This window comes from Leptopilina boulardi, unplaced genomic scaffold (genome assembly GCF_019393585.1).
Source record: "Leptopilina boulardi isolate dan_hultmark-lab unplaced genomic scaffold, ZJU_Lbou_2.1 LbouV2_216, whole genome shotgun sequence".
NCBI lineage: Eukaryota > Metazoa > Arthropoda > Insecta > Hymenoptera > Figitidae > Leptopilina > Leptopilina boulardi.
Window position 1 is genome coordinate 2,639,250 of NW_026137770.1, and position 23,247 is coordinate 2,662,496.

A 23,247-nucleotide genomic window follows, 5' to 3' on the forward strand; every position below is an offset into this window, starting at 1 on the left:
CTGGGTGTATTTCAATTTGTTACAAAAGGTAAGAAAAAATGTTAAAAATATTTTAATATATACTATTTTAAAAACTAATACCAATAATTGACTATTATTTTTATTATTTGTTAGAAAGACATGTAAAATTTATTTTAAGATTTTTCAATACATTTTCTGGTAATAAAATAAATTTTAAATATTTCAAATGTTTACAAATTTATAAATAAATTTTTAAATTTCTTCGCAAAAATCTTAAAATGAATTTTACAAGTCTATATAACAACTATACTGAAAATTAGTCAATTCGAATATTTCTCTAATCTTGTAAGATTAAAAAAAAAATAATAATTAAAGAATAATAATGTATGAAGTAAATATACTTCTTTATTTTAAGCCATTTTTAATAGAGAGAAGATGTCTTTTTAATTTTGTGGCCTATTGGCTTATATTTATTTAATTACATCAAAATTTGACGCGTTTCGACACAGTATTCTGTATCCTCATCAGAAAAAACAAAGCAAGATAAATAATCAGATTTTTTGAAAAACATTTGAAAAAATTTTTACATAACCTCAAAAGGGTTTGTCAAAACTTCTTACAAAAAAGAAATCAAGAGAAGTCATACGGAAATCAACACAATGGTTTTTATTTTTCGTATGACTTCTCTTGATTTCTTTTTTGTAAGAAGTTTTGACAAACCCTTTTGAGGTTATGTAAAAATTTTTTCAAATGTTTTTCAAAAAATCTGATTATTTATCTTGCTTTGTTTTTTCTGATGAGGATACAGAATACTGTGTCGAAACGCGTCAAATTTTGATGTAATTAAATAAATATAAGCCAATAGGCCACAAAATTAAAAAGACATCTTCTCTCTATTAAAGAATAATAATAAATTAGTTTTCAATAAGAATTTTTTTTCAATTTACCATTTATATCGGAAATCAGTACTTTTTTTCGAATGACGTAAGACTTTCAGAAAATGTGGAATGTTTTTTTTTCACTGATAAATCCTTGTGAGTACATTGACCTTTTTTTTATCACAAGAACTCACATTGCGATACAATATATAATATTAAAAATAGTTTTACACGCATTAAACCCAAAAAAAAATTCCTTCAATTCAGTAAAAACTTCTTTTTTTTATATTTTTCTAAAATGTATTTTAATCAAAAATTTATTTGATTCAAATAATATCGGTTCCTTGAGTATTATTAAATAAATATTTATCTACAAAATAAGTTTTATTTGCATTAAAGAAAAAAGTTTTGTGTCATTAAAAATTATAAATAAAAGTGGTATAATTTTTTTTCTCGTTGTAACGCTGATAAACGAATTTTTTTTTTTTGACTTTTTTGGGAGGGCCATAATTCTAACATTATTTGACCGCGCACTTAACCAAAGCTTAATTTCTTGTCTCGTGAGGATGATTGGCCGTCGCATTAAATTAAGTAAAGAGACGAGGGAGAGACAACGAGGTTCGCAGACGAAAGATGACGAAGAAGGGTGGCTCTGTGGAGCTTCTTAAAAGGTGTCGAGGTGACTTTTACCCAAAGTCGTCTTATCGTACCGTCACTTTTTACTTAACTCGCCGGACGAGACCGGGGGAAAATGCACTTTGCAATGCAATAATTGAAATAATTGCTTCTATTACACAATTTCTCTCAAGAAAATTGTTCTGCTCTTCGAAAAAGAAAAAAAAAACATTCCAATTTTAATCTATGATTTTAATAAAATCCGAATACCCTGGCGGATTCGATTTGCGTAATGTCTACTTAACTAAGCGGACTTTAGGTAGACATTAGGTAGACATGTAAAAAAACGTATAAAAAAGCTATTAATCGACTTATTATGATAAAAAAAAGTTGATAAAAGGGTAAATGAATGTTTATAGAGTAAATTCGTACAAAATTTGTAATTAATAAAGCAATAAATAATTAATAATGAATGGAAATGTGCGCGAGGTACCTGATCAGTTCAGCTGTACAATTATTTTCGTGCTATTTTCATGAAAAGAATATAAATTAACTGCAAAAACAATTGATATTTATAAAAAAGTGTAAAATTGATTTAATTTTATTGTTTGCAATACGAATTATTAAATAATAATTAAGTTTTTATCAAATGTGAATAGTGTTGTGAAAACCTGTGAAAACTAATGAGTTACTACATTACCGATCGCATATGATAATAAAAAGTTCTCGATGAGTGTAACAAAATAGCTGCAATCATGTCCGTAATTTTGGACGAGAAACAATTATGAAATCAATAATTATTTGTATAACTTTATTCTGCATTTTAAAATTCACTTTTTATTTTCTTTCAAAGCAAAAGCTTGGAAGAAAACATGCTCGCACTGTATTGTAAAAACTGGTGGCGCCATCTCTCATATGCGATCGGTAATGTAGTAACTCATTAGTTTTCACAGGTTTTCACAACACTATTCACATTTGATAAAAACTTAATTATTATTTAATAATTCGTATTGCAAACAATAAAATTAAATCAATTTTACACTTTTTTATAAATATCAATTGTTTTTGCAGTTAATTTATATTCTTTTCATGAAAATAGCACGAAAATAATTGTACAGCTGAACTGATCAGGTACCTCGCGCACATTTCCATTCATTATTAATTATTTAATGCTTTATTAATTACAAATTTTGTACGAATTTACTCTATAAACATTCATTTACCCTTTTATCAACTTTTTTTTATCATAATAAGTCGATTAATAGCTTTTTTATACGTTTTTTTACATGTCTACCTAATGTCTACCTAAAGTCCGCTTAGTTAAGTAGACATTACGCAAATCGAATCCGCCAGGGATATTAAATAAAATTTTAAAAAAACGGTATTTTTTTGTAAACAAAAAAAAATTTTATTTGATATTTATAAAATTTAAAATAAATTAACATGAAAAGCTTTATATATTAGGTTCTTCACTTTTGAATTTATTTATTTCAATTGCCCGCGAGACTAACTTGCTTCTCATTTTAATACTCGTTACGTTTTTCTTTGCCTTGTCAACCAGTCACTTAACTATTTTTCCATATTTTTTTTTCTTTCTCTCGAGGATTCTTAAAAATGTTCCATAAATTGCCCGCAAAAGATGCATTAGTCGCTTTAAAGAATCGTCTATAGCTGGAAAGTAATGTCAAAAGAGAAAAAAAAAAAAAATGCGCGGAGAAGCTTTTTGACATAAAAAATAAAAAAAGAAAAATTAACTCGACTATACCGAAAAAAAGATATACATAATTTAAATATCTACTTTTAATCTTCATGAATAATAAAATAAAAATCTCAAGAATTCTTCAGTTAAAAAAAAAACAAATTGTTTTTTTTTTAATTTCTCTGCATCACTTTTCTTATTTAATATAAACAATAAATAAATATTCATCTACAGTGGAATTTTCTTTTAGAAAATATTTAAAAAATGTATAAATAAAATTTTTTTCCCAAATATGGGATAAAATGTCATAAATTCATTGAAAATCAAGGAACAATTATTCTCTTTTATAATAAGTAATTATTTATTATATTATCTAATTGCAAATGCTGTTAATAATTGCATAATGAAAAATGATGAAATTTATATTAGAAAATTTAATTGTTAAATTGTAACGTACAAAAGATAATTAAAGAGCGAGTTGAGTAACGATAAATATGTGATAAAGATAACGAGTGAACATTACAACTTACAAAAACTCGAGAGAAGAAGAAATGAAATATATTGTATCTACAAAATGGAACTACTGTACAAAAGTATTTATAACGAGCAATTAGAGAAAAAGAATGGAACTATAATTCCAACAAAGATATATACATTGTATCAATTGAAATTAACCGTATGATAAGTTTTAATTAAAAAAAAAAACTAGGATAATTGTAAATTTACGAGAAATTGTATTCTGCCAAGACAAAAGAAATCCACGAGTAATTTTACTATAAACCCTTTATCGTATTCTCTTTTATATTTATTTTAAACAATTCAGAAAAGTATTTTCAGTGCCAAAATCAATATAGTTGTATCAAGCATACCTATAAATTTTTTTAAAGAACCCAATTCACAAAATAAGAAAATTATTTCAATTGTTTTTTAAATACAACTATAATTTTTATAATTTCTTTTCAATTATTTAATTTAATTATTTAATAATAATAATAGTATTTTTATTATTATTAAATAATTAAATTAAACTGAAAAATAAAAATTAGAAAATATTAAACAAAATCACAAATTAAATATATATATACAATAAAATTTTTCACTTACAATTTAATCAATATGGAGTATAATACATATTATGTGTAAAGTCAAAAGTTCGAAGTTTTAGTCTAAAAAAAAGACCGCACAACTAAAGATGAATAATTTATGATCTCACGAATAAATACGCGAGAAGTGTATAGTATGCGAGGTAGGAATTATTTTGATGGCACCAATATATATATATATTTTTTTCGTAAATCCTTGACTTGTAAAATCCATTATTCAAGGGAAAATGAAAAAAAAACTAAATAAAAAAAAATGTCTACGTCTTTTAAAAGATATCGCGACTAGAGCTACGAATTGCTCCAACTAAACTGTGAGATAATTGTATGCTATCAGCTGACCCTTCGCGTTCAAACATCAACTTCATACCATCGACTCTGTCACCTCAAAGCAGGAGCGGATTGATATTTTTAAAAAACTTTCATTTTTTTTTCTTTTTAAACAAATTTTTACAGATTAATTTTTAAATTCAAGTTTCTTATAGTTAATTTCCTTTGATTTAAAAAAATTAATTAACTTATTATTAATTTTTTTCTTTTTATTCAGAAAAACAATTTTTAATTAATTGTATAAATAATTTTTGTATCCTGACATTTTTTTTTAAAGAAAAATTTATTGTTTAATAAAAAATAGTTTTTTTTTTTAGCGCCACTCATACTAGAAATATATAAAAGAAAGATTACAAATTCTCGTTTATATAGTAATAAAGCGTTGTTTTCAAAATCACTAAATCCTTCTTTATTGCCATAAAGGATGATAAACGGCACTTCAAAGAACTTGCAGAACTAATTTTCTATATGACTGCTATTTTCTTGTTAGTTTTTTTCCTGTATATGTGAATTCAAAAATTTTCATCATCAAGAATATTTATTAAAATACAAATATTATAAAAACTATTTTATTGTAAATTAAAAAAGAAATTCTTCTATTATTCTGAAAATAATTGACTTTTCATCAATATAGGAAATATATAAAGAAAAAGGAAAAATACATTTTCTACATAAAATGAGAAAATAGGTATATTTTTACTCTGATGGTAAATTTATATCTTTAAAATCTGACACACAAAAGATAAGATAAAACTTTGAAAGAGGATATAAAATTTCCAAAAAAAGTTAGTAATTATACAATAAAGAAGGTAAGAATTTTAATGGTTCGTTCAATTAAGGCTATATATAAGAATAAAGCATCCTTGGAAATAAGTTTTATCACAATATCCTCAGGAGGCGCAACTCTTCTTCTCGAGTATATAATAAAATTTCCAATATCCATGCCCAACAACACTTAAAAAAAAACTTTCATTGTTCTAATTACACAGCTTTCATATATAAGGAATCCAACAAAATTACTATAGTTTTTAAGTTACTTCGTTTTTATACGCGTGTGAAAGGAAATTTTTTTTTTCCACTTTTTACAAAAAACAAAATGGAAAATTAAATTTAAATCTTTCAAAATATTTATTAAAAATAATGGATTTTATTGTTTTGTAACATTCTTATTTATAATAAAAAAAAGCCTTGTATATAAAAAAAAGTAAATAAAAAAATTTGATTAGAAAGTAGAGAAAAATTTTTAAAAACGATTTTTATAGATTTTTTTTAAAGGAGCCCTATAATTAATAACCAGAATATATTATTTGAAATTATTATTATTATTGTACAGTTTTTTTTAATAACCATTTATCGGATGCCGTGGCCGCAAAGAATATTAATTAATTTAAAATATTTCATTTTTTATGAGGCATAGAGCCAATTTTCACCGCGTGGGTTAAATTTAATCTTCCGATAGGTTAAAGGCAGTAGATACATTCTGCGCCTGCGCACAAGCTGTATACAAACATTCTGCCCAGACGCAGAATATATCTAGTGCCTTTGCGTCTGCGCAGAATGTTTGTGTACAGCTTCTGCGCAGATGCAGAATATATCTACTGCCTTTAACCTCTCGGAAGATTAAATTTAACCCACACGGTGAAAACTGGCTCAAAATTCTTTAAAGTTTAGGTTAGGACATAATAAAATGCTATTTTACAGCTATTATTAAATGTTATTTTTCACTGAATGTACAACTTGTAAAAAAATTATTGTTTTTTAAAACGTATCATCTTAAGATGATATTTTTGTATAAAACAAATTATTCAATGATAATATTATGTTTAAATAAAAAAAATGAAAATACCCTCTTCTTGGAGAATCTCCCATATATAATTTAAATGCCGCAATACTTTAGAAAAGAAAATTTAATTAAAAAGTGTTTTCTCAGTTTAAAATTAGTTTAGGAACGATATATCGATTTTTCAAGGTAAATGTTCGTGTGGAGATTTATTGGGAAGTAAAAAAAGACGGTGTATTCACGTATCGACGCTGGCAACGCAAGGGAATCACTTTTTTTATCTTTTTTTTTAAGGTAAAGTAAAGGTACATGAGCAGGTCGTCTCATCGTGGTGAAGTTTCTATTCGGACGGTACCCCTGGGTATGTGCAATGTGCAGAAAGTCGCGACTAAGTACATATCTACTACTGACACGCGTTTCCCTTTATATATATATATATATATATACCAGGCAAAATGTATATATATACATCTTTATACCCTACGGGAATCTAATTTTCCACGATCTGTTAGAATATCGTAAATTCAATTGGTAAGAGCTTTTACAATGACACCGCAATGCCGTCAAGCTTTATGTCATGATACATAGAGTGTATATATAACACAGTAAATACGAAAAGCGTCAGCTTCAAATTTGTTTTCATCTATCCTATATATCTATACGTATATAAAAGGAAAACACTCTATACCCTTTGCTTCAAATTCTCTCGCTATATTTGATTGACCCAAAAGGCAATGACGAGAAACCTAACGCAGTTTTGCTTTCACATTTCAAAATCCGATAAAATTTCCTTTAAATATAAAATAGTTTCAATTTAATTAATTTTATCAGTCTAATGTGAAAGAATTGATATTTTTATAAAACTTATTTTAAAAAAACTTTCAGTTTGTTTCATTTAACGGAAATTGAAAAAAAAACAGAAAAAAATATACATATTTTTTCAAAAAAAAAAAAAAAAAAAAAAAAACTCAATTGTTTTATTTGACGGAAATTGATGTTGAAAAATATATGAAATATTGAAATTGTGAAAGAACAACTCTCACTTTGTTTCATTTAACGGAAATAAAAATAAAAAAATATTCTAAAGGTTGCATTGAAAAAAAAATTTTGTGTTTGCAACAAAATCGTTTGCTTAGGCAATTTAGGTTCTTGTAACCTTTTGGTTGGCTAAAACAAAGTCATAGAGTTATCTCAATCAAACATTTGGTTAGGCAAAAAAAAATTATTTGCTCTCTAAATACACGGAGAGAAGGGCGTAGTAGATCTTACTACTATCTCAGTTAAATCTACTAAACAGTATCGTTCATTTTGGACGGACTAAACATTCAGTTAAATGAACGATACTGATAGTAAAAAAATTTACACGATTATCGATAGAAAAAAATTTACCGACAGAAACGAAATGTAGAAATCTGATTGGTTGTCCGCAATCTGGTTAATTGTGGACAACCAATCAGATTTGTGCATTTTTATTCTGTCGGTAAATTTTTTTGTGTGACAGAACTGTAGTAGTCCTCTGACTATACGCTGTTTAGTAGAATCTGGACTAAACGTGTTTAGTAGAATAGACTAAATCTCTTCTCTCCGTGTATGAATCAGTGAAAAAGTCACTGGTCCCAAATCAGTCGCTAAATTCTAGCTATTTGAATCAGTGGTTTTCACTGACAGTTAGTGACATTTCACTGGAGAATCAATTACTTTGACTGAAAATCAGTGAAATGTTACTGATTCAAATAGCTAGAATTTAGCGACTGATTTGAGACCAGTGACTTTTTCACTGATTCAAATTTAGAGAGTGGTTGAACATTTTCAATTCCAAGCAAAATTCGATTTTTTAACATTTTTATCACATTTTTAAAGTAAGATTAACTATATAATCGGAGAACATTCCTAATTGAATTAATTTTTTTTCAACGTTTCTTGAAATAAAAAAAATAAATTAAATAGAAAAGCCTTTTTAATATTATATTAATAATTAATGTTTTTAAAAGTAATTAAATAAATTTTTATATACATAATTGAGTTCATTAAATTAATTAATTATCAATAATTGATTTTAAATTATTTCTATATATATATATACATGGGTGATTCTCCGCGTAGTGCACGATTTGGTGTCTGAAACTTTAAAAATATTTTTTTTATCGAAATGATAAATATCAATACCTACATATTTTTGAAGATAAAGTGTCAAGAAATAAATATCCATGGTGGCCGGAAAATTTTTTTATAATTTTTAAATTTTTTTAAACAAATTTTTAAAAAAATTCTTTGCTTTTTGAATTCTATAAAATAGTTGAAATTTGATTTAAAAAGGTTTATGATTTTTGTGGTACACGGAAAGAAAGTTTGTAGCAATATTTGATATTATGGTGTTACTTTTTAGTATATTTGGTTACAATTGCGGAACATTTTGGCATGATAACGATTTTCGATACTATTTTTAAGAATGATTGAGATTAAAATAAGAATATTTAATATAGTTGGAAAGAAAATTTGATATAATATTTACGAAATCTGAAATCTTTTTATTGAAACACAAAAATGTCAAATTTTAATAAGCTCTTTATCAATTTTTCTAACCAAATATTTCAAATTTCGTAATTAGAATTGTATAAAATGATATAATTATTTCAGATTTTGATATATTTGATATGAAAATTGAAAAAGAAATATCAAAGTTAACGAGATTCGACGAAATTTGCCGAAGTTGAACGTTCGGAATTGCCCGATCCTCACCGAGTGGTAACGAAGACTGACGAAGCTCTTTAGACAAGCCCCTTTTTACTATTATCTTGATACAGACCTGAATTTCTTTTATATAATTAATTTCGAATATTTTACAATAAATCAGTAAAAAAAATTGTTCTTCAAAAAATAATAAAATATTTAATTATTTCCCAATAAATAATGATTTTTATTTATATTTTTAAACATGTTTTGATATAATTTCACCTTTCTCATAAGCGGTGAAAAATATGTCTGGTTAGTATATAAGAATGGTCACAACAGTTTTTCACATGTGCGTAAATTTGTATATGAAGCGTTATTCTGCGAATGTTATACGTATTATCGTTAGTATAGGTTAGGAATAAAAATAAGCCAATCGATGTAAAACATTGCGATGTGTGTGTGTGTGCATTTAAAAGTTCATATCCTCGTCTATCCTCGAGATGAGAAAGAGATAAAACTTTGGCGTAGAATCTGTTGGTGTTTCTGTTGTCATCTGTCACGACTGAACCACTTCGAATTTTTAGTATAGTTTTAACAAATTTCCAAATAATCTTTCCAAATTTTCATATAAATTTATCAATTTACGAAATAATAATTTCAATTTCTGGAATATATTTACTAAAAAGACTATTGGTAAAAATATACCGATTTTCGTTATCAAACCCAAATGTTCCGCGTTTGAAAAAGAGAATACTAAAATTTCCTATCAGATTTATCAAATATTGCTACTAAATTTCTTTCCGTGTAATTCACAAAAATATATATAGCGCAAACGACAATTAAAAATTTTTATTTCGGTAATTTATGGAAATTTATACGGTTATTTATAGAAATTTTGGCTAAAATTCATAAAAATAAGTAAAGCATAAATCACAATTAAAAATTATAATTTTGGTAATTTACGGAAATTTCCGCGGTAATTTATGGAAATTTTCGCGGTAATTTACAAAAACATATATAACGCGAACGACAATTAAAAATTTTATTTCGGTAATTTATGGAAATTTATGTGGTAATTTATGGAGACGCTGGGGTCGGTGGAACCGGTGGAACTGGCGTTAATATATATATATATATATTTTTTTTTTTTTGAGAAAATTATCATTTATTTTTAATCGGTTTCATATGTTTCACATATATATAGACTAAAATAATATAACTACACTTTATTTAACCTTTATTATTTAATTATATTCTATTTTCTTTTTAAATATTGAAGGGTTTGATTACTTGAATATTGATTACTTTCTTCATGGATCAACTTAAGGAATATAATTTTTGCTGTTACTGAAGTAGAACTATATTAACATTTGACTTTTATTTAAATGATTCAATGTTTAATAATAAAACGCAAAATAACACACAAAAGTGCAGTAAAGTATAAATAGCAAAAAAAAAGAAAATAATTATTTTTTTGATCAAACGTTTTTTTTATTCAATTCCACTATACAATATACAATACTAAAATAGCAACAAAAATTGTATTTATTAGTGCACATTGCTAAAAATATTAACTTTTTTGTTCATTCATCCTGCGGGGACAGGTGAAATTTTGACGTTTTCAGCCTTAAAAACCACTTTTCACGAAAAATTATAATGTTAAATACAAAAGTAACTATTGGTTTTTGTTTGTAATCACAGAAATGACCTTTTTACATTGGAATCGAAATATTATGTGAACATTATTTGTGATTTTTCTTTCACAACATGAAAAAAAGCAAGTTGTGCGCTACGCGGAGAAACACCCATATATTTCATCGAAAAAGAACTATTGATTTGTCTGTAAATGTATATTAAAAAAAACTTGACAATTTTAATTGGAGTACTCACTTAAGAACCTTTTGTATAATACATTTTAAAATACTCCCTCGCGCAAGTGCAATTCTCTTGTGGTGTCTTAACCCAGGGCGATTTCACTCAATCGGCATTGCTCGATAATTACTTCAACATTGTACCATTTAACCATTGATAAAGGTTTTAATAGCACTATAATAGTGAAACGAATATATATATAAAAGAGACTAATATCTCCCGCATGCACATTATGTATAAACTATATAGTCTGTAACCAATATTCAAAGGCAATAATACTGTTTTCTCGTGAGAAAATAAATTTATTATTTTGTTGAGATAATATAGTTCAATTGATAATCCTTCATTTCATTATACAATATATATGCAATATCTATTTCAATCTCTATTTTAAAGAAAGAATTCTATATATACGATTAAATCCAATAAAATGATGTTATTCTTTTATATTATGAACAATATTAACATCAATCAAAATGATACTATTTTTAATTTTTTTTTAATTTATAACAAATAATCGGTTGCTTGACTATTATCAGATAAATATTTATTTGTATTAAATAATTTTAATTGGAATTAAATAAACTGTATTTGAACCAATAATAATTTCTGTATTTGAAACAAGTAAAACTTAATTGAAATCAATTAAAAATTATTTGATTTAAGGAAATATTTATTTTATTTTGATAATAACCAAGTAACCGATTATTTGAAATTAAAATACATTTTTTTCACTTTACCTACACGGAAAAAATTCTTTATTTGGAACAGCGATATGTTTCTCTGGAATAGTGAAAACTTTCGCTGTTTTAGTCAAACATATCGCTGTTCCAGGTAAAGATTTTTTACCAAGTAATAATGATAAATTGAAATTATTTTTCGAGACTTTAAATGAAATATATTAATATTCTTAATTGATAATTTAATTAAATTTTAGAACAAAGAAAAATAAAGAAAGAAAAAAATTTATTCCTCCTCACCGAGACTAGAACACACAACGTCTAGTCAATGAAGCGCGTGCTCTTTACCGCTAAGCTATTTTTCACATCGTCAGAGTAATATACATTTTTTACACCAAACGAAAACTTTGTTAAATATCATCGTTAAATGATGTAAAAAAATTGTTTTCTTAAAATAAAATCTGTGAATACAATTAAATAAATAAATAAAATAGTATAACAAAAAATTTGAAAATTAAAAAATTAAAATGATGAATTTCGAGAGTATGAAAAAAATAAGAAATAGAGGGAAAGGCCATTTTATGAGGAGAATAGAAAACGTTCATCGCGGGGTTGAAGCGCGCAGCAGGTATTGTCTCGACGATTATTTATAGGGAATTTTAAGCCCCCTAAGTGTGACTGCACAGTGTAATAATTAACAAAAGGTATTATAATCTACACCCTTGGACAGGGACGGCATTTCGTTTCGTTTATAAAGATGGCTGGATACTGGGTTCAAACTCTATATGGATATAAGGCACCTGGTACCCGCCTTCGATTGCCCCGGGGCTCATTTACTAATGACTACGTCCCTATATACATCACCGGTAATATGTTTTCTTTTAATATAAGTCGCAGACGTCACATACATTTATAAACGGTTTTTTTTTCGCACAACCCTTATATTTTCTCTACATTTATTTCGCCTCCCTATATCTCATGACTTTTACTAAAAAGAAGAATTTATTAAAAATATGAGACATTACAAAATATATATATATATATGTATACAAACTGAAAAAAAATCCGAAGTCGTTACATTCGAGGGCAACTATAAATGAGAGTATAATAAATATATTTTTGGCGCTGGCCTTTGTCGCGATAACCTCTTTCAAGTATGCTGACACAATTATTACTTTTTCTCGTTCAAGGGAATTTTTTACTTTCTCAGATAGAAATATTGGAACACCTCCGTTTGACAGAGGGTACAATTTATTTTTCACTGACAAAGTATTTTTAATTATGCTCCACTTCGCGGGTTTATTTATATATAAATGTAGGTATTTTTTTTAATGCATCTGGATGAAAATAATATTCAATTCTTTTAGATGTGTCATATACAATATTCACAATTCTGGAAAATGTAGACAATGTTTGAAGCAAAAATAATATATATTTTATAATTAAAAAAAATTGTCATATATTATTAAAGTCAATTATTACACTGAGAAAAATGTTTAGCAGACAAAATTTGGTTGGGCCAACAAAACTATTTGATTGAGTCAAACAAAAAATTTAGTTGAGTGTTTTTTGCTGGTATAATAAAAATGTTTTGGTTCGCTCAACCAAATTTTTTTGTTAGGTCAACAAAAATGATTGGTTGCTCGCAAGCCAAGTTTTTTTTGTAAAATTAAAAATTTTATTCTACCTTAATTTTGTTCATTTTATCTTTTTTTATTTATTTTATTATTTATTTATTATCAATTTAACGATTAATTTATTTTTATCCAATTCAAAATATTTGTAGACTTTGAAAAATGTCATCTTCGCCTGGGATCGAACCTCTGTTTTTAAATTTATTTTCAACCAAATAATGTTAATTTGTATTAAAATAATAACGTTGTTTTAAAACTAAATAATGAAAATATAATAATTATAAAATGAAAAGGCCGATACAAAACCAATAACGAAAGTATTTTATTTTAAAAAAAACTTGAATTAATAAAAGTTATTTTAACAAAAAAAAAAATTAATTTAAACTAAATAAAATATTTTTTACAAAAAAATGATATTTTCGGGACGCGCCGAAATAATTCTGTCAAATGTTTATTCGAACAAATATAAAAATTTGGTCCACAAGAAAAAAAAAATTCTATCTAATGAAATTTTATAACATAAAAATTCTATAATAAATTAATTTTTTAGGAATTATTCATGCGTCTCAATGAAAATTCGGTCAAATGAAATTTCTGTAACATAATAAATAATTCGAAGAAATAAAAATTCGGCTAAAAGTAAATTCTAGGTCAAGAAATTCTGTCAAGTAAAAATTCTAACTAATTAATTTTAGAACTTATGCATACGTGAATTATTTTCCACCGGAAAAAAAAGTTATTTTGAATCAAGGAAAGTTATTCAAATACGAAAAATGTACTCGAAACGTATATACTTATAAGTATTTTGTAAATATATAATTTTGCTGTGATAGCTGAATAAAACTGCAGACGTTTTTATTTCGTACAAATCTTGCAAGCTCTAATCCGACTATAATGGTTATGGGTGTAGTACATATATATGACAAAATATATATATATCGCGCGAGATATGGCATAAGGGGAAGAATGCGAAGCTTAAAATTTAGAGCGGTTTAAGTGGCATATGGTGGCACTTTAATTGACAGTCTGGTTAGGTCATCGCTTCGTTCAATCTTTGAAACACATGGAAGAATATGAACGAAACAGACGTGGAGATATCGAGGGCTTAGCACCACGTGGTGAATATTTTATGGGAACCGGAGCATTCCACAGAAAAACACTATGGAAATGGACCTCTAACTGCTTTTTTCCTATACTATATACACTTCATTTAATTTCTTAAACTTTATACTTTTTTTTATTTGTTTTATGACAAAAAAATTAAATATACACTCAGAGAAAAATTTGTTTGAAATAACGAAATTTTAGTAATTTTTTTTTTTAATTTTTATTTGATTTAAATAAAAAATTTTATCTACGCCAAATAAATGCGAATAAATGGGCTAGTAGGCTGTGAGACAAATATATACGTTTATTTAACTCAAATATATTATATTTGGTTCAAATAAAATATTTCTCTGGGTGCGTTGATTCAACTAAATTATTCAATTGAATACATTAACTTTAATTTGAATGAAACAAATGATTTATTGCATTTGACTAAATTTTAATCTTAATCGAAACAAAAAATTTTTTTCTTGCAAGTAAAAAATTTGTTTGATTCAAATATTAAATTATTTTATCAAGCATATATTTGGTTCATTTAAATCAATTTTTTGGTTAAGTATTTATTTTGTTCGAATGTCTTAATGTAATATTTTATACACAATTTTTAAACAATACACGCTTAATCAAAGACAATGATTTGGTTAAATTAAACAAACACCTTTAAATAAAATTTTTTTTCTGTTAACTAAATGAATTTTATACATTTATTAGAATGAACCAAAATTTTATTTGAATTAACTAAATTTTTTAATTGTGTCAAACAAAGTAAGATATAATTAAACTGTTAGGTTAAGTCAAATTAACTTTTCCTCTGAGTGCTACACTGAAAAAAAAATTGACTTGATTCAAATAATCGATTACTTGATTATTATCAAATTAATATTTAGTTATATTAAATAATTATAATTTGAGTCAATTAAATGGTATTTGTTTCAAATACAGAAATTATTGGTGCAAATACAATTTATTTAATTGAATTAAAAATTATTTGGTTCAAGTAAATATTATTTATTTGTTAATAAGTCAAGTAGCCAATTTTTTGAATCAAATAAATTTTTTTTCTGTTTATACAAATTATGAGTAAATATAAAATCTAGAAATTATAGATAGAAAAACTATCTTTTGTTAAAAATAAAATTACAAAATATATATATATATATATAAATGATAACAATAGTAAAATTTAATTTTCAAATTTATGGAACAAAACAAAAATTTGACTATAAAAGAACAAATGTTATGATTAAGTATACCTGCAACTCGTTTGCATACATATGACTATGTTACATAGTCATAAAATTCATAATTTACTTTGGTAATTAAGTAAAATTTTATGTTCTCTCTTGTAAATTTTCGTTATTTCTGAATAAACCGAATAAATGAGGTTTAATAATTGAAAGCATACGAGAATTGCAACTGAATATAAAGACCATTTCGTTACGTCCACAAAATTGTGATATATAATATATTTGAATTTATTATTTTAATGATCCAATTTTATTCGCTCATTAATTCATTGAAATCATTTCACATAAAAGATATTCTATACATATATAAAAATGAATAAATGAAATATCATTCAATTTAAAGTCAAATAAATATGATATAATATTGATTCCAATTTAGAAAAAGAACAAAAAAAGAAAAAAATTTCCTCGAGTTTAATATAAAAATAATTAAAAGTAATAATAAACTTACCATTATATCCCAATTTGATTAATGAATCATCTTGAGTGACCATGAAACAGATAAAAAATTTTACTGTTATAAAAATAGAGAGCAAAAGTATTATATTTGTCTATTAATCATTATTTATATGTTTAAATTATTATTATTAATTTTATTACCATTTTTTTATTAATTAAAAAATATATATTTAATTTTTAATAACAAAATTAAAACTATAAATTAATTTTAATTTATTTACCTACAATATGTATATATATATATATATATATATATTAAAAATAAAAACTGTCTTCTCACACAAGACAAAATATTTCTAGTAATGACACAGTTAAAAAATTTTAAGAATAAAAATAAGATTTATGTGAAAATCTTTCTTCTTTCGATAATCAAAACGAGCGTGTGTATATGTGTATAATGATTTTAAAAAAAATGAAAAAAAAAATGTAAATATTTGTACGAGTTTTTGACAGATGACTTGACACTTTGCAATTACGGGGTCAAAAGAGGTCGACCTAAGAACTCTTAATAGACACATTAGTCAGCAAAGTCAGACTGCTATTGCTGCTACACGTTAAAGTTAAACAGGCTATCTCATTTACGTCCGTTTGGAATGACCGGAAGTTCTACTTTGCTCTAGAAGTGTCGAAAACGAAACTCTCCCGTAATTTCAAAAACTTTCAATTTATTTACTGGAAATTCAATTACGTGAAATTGAGTTTCACCGTGGATAAATATATTTGAAACAAACCATAAAATAAATTTACTTTATACAATAGTTAATTTAAATAGGAACATAATTTTTTTTTTTGCAAATTGATTGTGAAATTTATTTTAAAAGTTTTTTTCGTTTTTAATATGAATAAACTATAAAAAATTTAATATTTTTCAAATTTTTAATAAAAACCCAGCACGGAATATTCAATAGACATTTCTGGAATATTCATTGGAATATTGGAAATATTCCAAAAATATTAAAATTTCCAACATTAAAAAAAAAAAATGAAAAAATATTAAAAATATTATGTTCAGTCAATTTCAATAAAATGTTCAGTCAGAGCAACCAAAATTTGGATGGGTCAATTAAAAAATTTTGTTGGTATTTAAACAACAAAACTATTTGTTTGAGTCAACCAAAAAATTTAGTTGAGTGTTTAATGTTGGCATATGAAAAATGTTTGGTTAACTCAACCAAATTTTTTTTGTTAGAGGTCAACAACAATGTTTGATTGATCAAACCAACAGTTTGTTTTTTGTAAAATTAAAAATTTGATTGTACAAAATGTGAGTTAAATATTCCAGGAATATTGATGGAATATTTCTTAATCACTATACACCCAGAGAAATATTTTATTTGAACCAAATATAATATGTTTGAATTAACTAAACGTATATATTTGTCTCACAGCCTACTAGCCCATTTATTTGACGTAAATAAAATTTTTTATTTGAATCAAATAAATATTTATTAGGCTCTGAGGCAAATAATACCATTTCTGTGAGTGTAATTAGTAAACAAAATATTACTAAATCTACATATTACTAAATATTACTATTTATTACTAAAAATTAGTGAACATTTATACTAATTCAAATTCAGAGTAATAGAACTGTAAAATAAAATATTTGTTGAAGAGAAAAAAAATACAAACACGGAAGAGAAAATATAATATAGAATGATTAACGTGTAGCGACAGGTCGAGTAATTGAAGAAAAGAAATTGTGTGGACTGAAATAGTGTATTTTTGCGCTCGCTTATATAATTCGTGTAAATTTTTTTTAGGGGAGTTCGCATGCAATATAACGGGGGGCCTAGAAAAGAAGCGGTACATATAAGCATATAGGGCCATTCGATGGCAGCTGTTCCACATTTTGAAGGATGGATTCTTCAGGCTTTGTCGTTGTGACAAAAGACCTTCTTTTACAAAAGAGTAAAAGACCGACCCAGCGAGTCTTTCACTGTCTCTCTCTCTCTCTCTCTCTCTCTCTCTCTCTCTCTCCTTCTCTCTCTCTCTCCTTCTCTCTCTCTCTCCTTCTCTCTTAGAAACATGGATAGTTTCGTACTTCTTGATGGTGTAACGACGCGAATATTTTCTCGTCTCGCATTTTAACCTCCCCGACTATTTCAATAAATTCACTAGAAATTTTTTATATCTATTTTTCTTCCTTATTTCATAAACATAAAATCTTCATCACTTTAACGAATATCATTCTTTTTTCTATCATTTGATTCAAATAATTGCTTACTTGACTATTATCAATTAAATATTTACTTGAACTAAATAATTTTTTTTTAAATTAAATAAACTGTATTTTAACCAATAATTTTTGTGTTTAAAACAAATAATCGAGTAACGAGAATTTTTTTTAGTGTAAAATATTTGTGTATTAAAAATTTGTTTAAATAAACTTTTATTTAATATTCCACACACACGTTTTAGAATTATAAAATTTGCTTTTACATATATACCTATATGTGCATATATAATATTTAATTCTTAAAATTACGTTTTCCTCGTTTAAATTCGTATGAATATTTTTTATATTTCGTAATGTAATGATGTTGATTTAAATTTTTTATTCGCCCTCTATTTACATTCGTCGACGTTCTAGAATAATTTAAATTTATCAGTGGAAATATTTATCGTATAAAAGTTATGTTTACTTTCAGAAAATTGAAAATGTAGCTGGAAAATCCTTTTTCACTATTTCAATTTTTGTACTAATTTTCCTAGGGAAACATTTTTGATTACTTTGTAGAAAATTAGATTTTTCTAGAATTTTTCATCATTTCATTTTTATTATCATAATTATTATTAATATATTGCATTTAATTATATTATACGATAATTATGATTGCATTTTTTAATAAAGAAATTGTTTTATATTTTTTTACAGGAATAAATCGCGTGGTCAATACTATTTTTATCAGAGTTTAATTTTACTTTTATATAAAGCAATGACGTTTTAATTTAACGATTTTCTTGTACGTATAATAATATATATATTGCGGGATAAAATAATACAATCATCAAAGTTTCATTTCGTTCAGGATTTCATTTAATTAAATTGAAGAAGTTAAACGATAATTGATGTTTTAAACATTAATATAGAAAATAATTGAGTTTCACTGTAATATAGAATAGAATTGTAAATTAATTAATAATTCATATAAATAAATTTTCAATTTAATTTCTGTTTAAAAAAGAAAAAAAATTACTTTAATAATTTAATTTTTTATATAGACAGCAGTAATTTAAAGGTATCAAATTGACACTGAAAATATCAAATTGTGATATCAATTTGATATTTTTAAATTAGTATGACAAAATAATTAGATAATATGTCTGATATGCAGCGCGCAATAAAAAAAAATTATAAAATTCGTTTTAATTACATTTTTTTTTTAAATGTCCATGAATATTTTGTTATTTTACAAAATATATGGTTCACATTTTTTTTTTAGATTTTTTGAAGTATAAAATTGTCATTTTATTATGTCATCGTTTTCAACATATATCCCAGTTTTATCTGTCTTTACAAAAGTTTCTTTCGTTCATCCGGTATTGACAGATATATATATATATATAATATATTTTTTTTTCGTCCCAGTTCTGCATACAGATAAGCTTTAGTTATGATCAGTGATATCTTTTTTTCAAATAGTTCTGTCAGCGACAGTTATATATACAGAAAACTGCCGAAAGTAGCAAAAATATATATTGGAAATGAAATTTCCCAAAAAGTTTTGAAACATCGGAAATAAAAGAGTCTAACGCAGATTATACTTTTTTTTCTCTCTCTCACCATTTTTTTTTTTTTTTTTTTATTTTTCTCTATTGTCTATTCATATCAAGGGGATTTCCCTCAAACTCTGTCTAGTTTTCCAACATATAAAATGCGTTTTATGTCCCAAACGTGACTGTACAATTAACTATACGTATAACGATAGAGAGAAGAACGAAGTTTGAAAAGTAGGTTATATTAATGGATCCAAACCGATTTAGCCGAGGGACTTTTGATTTATGCTGAAGTGAAGTGATGGCATACATATTCGATTAAAACTAAATTTCCTCTGTTAATAATAAAAATTTAATAATAATAAAAAAAAATATCAATTCTTCTCCCAAAGTTCGAATATGTAAAATAAAATAGAAATGTCGACTTTTGCTGAACCGAAGAACGTAGATTTTTTTTAAAATGTATTTTTACTGCATATTTAAAATTAATGTTCGATTTTCTGACAATGTTGATGCAGTAAATATTATTCATTTACTGAGAAAAATGTAAATTGATTAAACAATAAAATAAGGCATTATTTGGGCTAGTATGAAAAGTATTTTTTAATAAAATAAAATCTTTCTCTGAAAGTGTACTCAAATTGATATTATTATTATTTGAAATAATAAAAACTTACTTGTTGAGTAAAGAAACTCAGTCGAACGGCATCTTTTTTTTGTTTTTAATTGTAATAGCTCTATCACTTTTTTCTCGATATTTGCAGACAATGATTGTTTATTCCGCTTAAAAGATTTCCACAGCTCATTGACATCGTTCTGGATTTTCAACTCAGAATAATTTTCAGAATAACATTTTTTGTACGCATCGAAAAGTTTATTATACAACGACATATTTTATTCTTTCATAATTCACTCTTACAGACACTTGATAGATACCGGCTTTTCTTGTTGAAACGTGCACTCAGATATGCAAACAACAATGGCGACGAGTAACAAGATCGCGCCGACTCGTTGTACTTCGTGACAATTCGGTCCATTTAGGCGCCCTCTGTCATTTTGGTTAGAACTTCGAACTACCCGCGCAATTTTAAAAGAGGCGCATAAAAATTTAATTTCTATAAACTACGTAGTTGAGGTCGATCCCCCCCCTCCCCCCACGTAGACTAAAGTAGCATTTCCCCTCCCCTTAATAAGCTACGTAGTTTATGAACGCTCTCTTAAGGCTAAAAAAGAACTTGAATTAATTAGCTATGTATTTTTGATTAATTAAAGTTAATAAGTGTAGGCCGATTGTATAAAGAAAAATAATTGAATTTTATTATGCAAATAGAGAGGAATAATGAGGGTCTCTTTAAAATGAATAAAAAAATCGTGTGGTTAAAAAAAATTTTTCGTGGTTGATTATTGAAAAGGCAAAAGAATGGATCGTTGTTCAACACTATATATAGAAGGTGGAACATATTATACATATAGCGGAAATATCGAATTAACTGTGCCATGCCACTTCTCTCATAGAAATAGCCTATTATCGCTGGATTATTGTATTATATATACTTAAGAAGCTGCGAGCTTTATCGGATTGGTTGAAATTGAAAATATGCGGTCAATTTAATAAAGAAATGAGGAGCAAGTTTTCAAAACTTGATAAATCCATTTTTTAAAAAAAATGAGATATACATAGTTTCTATATATTCCGAATACGAGGAATATGATTATTTGTGTTTGGTTGGAAAAAAAATTTAATTCTACCAGAAATTTACGTTTTTAACGGTATATTTCTTCGAAAAAATTTTCTTTTCCTTGCACAAAAATATTCAACTTTTTTAACAAAACTGCATAAATCCCTGCAATAATTTCCTACAATTGATAAAAATGAAACAAAATTTGATAAATCCTTAAATCTATATTTTTTTGAAGCGCATTTATAATTATTATATATACAAATCTATGAAATTAAGTTTATGAAAATAGAAGATTATTTTTTAGATTTTAATATCGCGCAAAGATTTTGACGTTTTATTCGCTCGATTTCTTTATCACAGAGTTTAAAAGCCAGGTAAAAAAAATTATATTTTGTGTGAAGTGAATTACAAACGGATTTCTCTCAAAGAAACATGCATTTGTTTTAAAGCTTTTTGGTTATAGAAAGCGCTTAAAACATGTTGTTTACATTCAATGATAAAATTTAATGAATTGATTTGAAAATGGAATCGTTAATAAAAAATATTAACCAAGGATCGAGAAAGCGTAAACGTGTTAAGGTAGAAAAAAAGGATGATCAGATTTCAAGGTAATAATTCCAAAATTAGATAAAATATACTTTTGATTTCAGTAACCTAAACTGTAAAGTAATTTTGAATTTTTTTTTATTCGCAAAGTTTTATTTACTTAGTATAAATTTTTTATAAATAAAAATCTTAATTAAAAAATATTTTTGAGACAGTTTTGTAAATTTTTTAATTTTTTAGATATTCTGATCCTGATCCTGAATTCAAACATTGGAAACGACCATGCAAACACGACTCGAAAAGTTATGGCTGTATGAAAATCAAGTTCTCAGATATTAAAAGAATAAGAACCATTTTTTTCGAGAAACCTGATAGAAATATTCAGAATGTTAAATTGAATTCAATGATAGGAGTAGTTGATCCAGAGCGAAGAAAATGCAAAGATGAAAATTCATCGAAGAAAAAAAGGACGATTTCGATAAGTTTATATTTGAAAAATAAAAATGGAAAGCAGATACAAGTTTGTCAAAAATTGAATTGAAAGCCACTATTCGCGAAATAAATCTAAACGAATTTATTTACCGGCAAATTCATCTATATCCAAACTCCATTTTTGCTATAATCAGATTAATCCAGATTTACAAGTGAAGTATGATATGTTTCGAAAAATATTCGTCACAGACTTCAATATTGGATTTTCTTCACCTGCAAGTGATTCTTGCACTACTTGTACTCGATTGAAAAATTGTATTAAAGTCGAGACTGATCAAGCAAAGAAACTCAATTTAATGACTAATCAAAGAGTCCACAAACTGCGAGCATCAGCTTTTTACGAACTAACGAAGGAAAACCCAGATAATACATATTCCTTCTGTTTTGATCTGCAGCAAGTTCAACAATTGCCGAAAACTCCAATCCAAGAAGCTTTTTACTCTCGTCAGATTAGTTTCTACAATTTCTGCTGCGTGCCTATGGATACGAAAGATCCTACTTTTTTCACTTGGGATGAAAGTCAAGCAGGTCGAGGTTCCGTTGAGATAGGGTCAGCGTTATTGAATTATTTACAATCTCTTGATTTCGAAAAAATAAATCATCTTCGCCTTTTCTGTGATGGTTGTCCCGGACAAAATAAAAACTCTCACGTAGTTCATGTTTTGTTGAACTGGCTTCAAAACGACTCACCTGCTAACGTACTCGATATTACGATTGTATTTCCAGTTAGGGGACACAGTTTTCTTCCTGCGGATCGAGTATTTGGTAGAGT

General features: G+C 25.9%; 1 long non-coding RNA gene across 1 annotated transcript in view; it reads right to left on the minus strand.

Annotated features, from left to right (window-relative positions):
- The window catches only part of LOC127279545 (uncharacterized), a 58,574-nt gene extending 37,692 nt beyond the window's left edge, over nucleotides 1–20,882 (minus strand). The window contains exons 1-2 of the long non-coding RNA XR_007842647.1: nucleotides 20,433–20,882; nucleotides 16,028–16,057 (exon numbers count right to left, since the gene is read on the minus strand). This is a non-coding gene — a long non-coding RNA (uncharacterized LOC127279545). The remainder of the gene's footprint in view (nucleotides 1–16,027; nucleotides 16,058–20,432) is intronic.
- Between the last annotated feature and the right edge of the window lie 2,365 nt (nucleotides 20,883–23,247).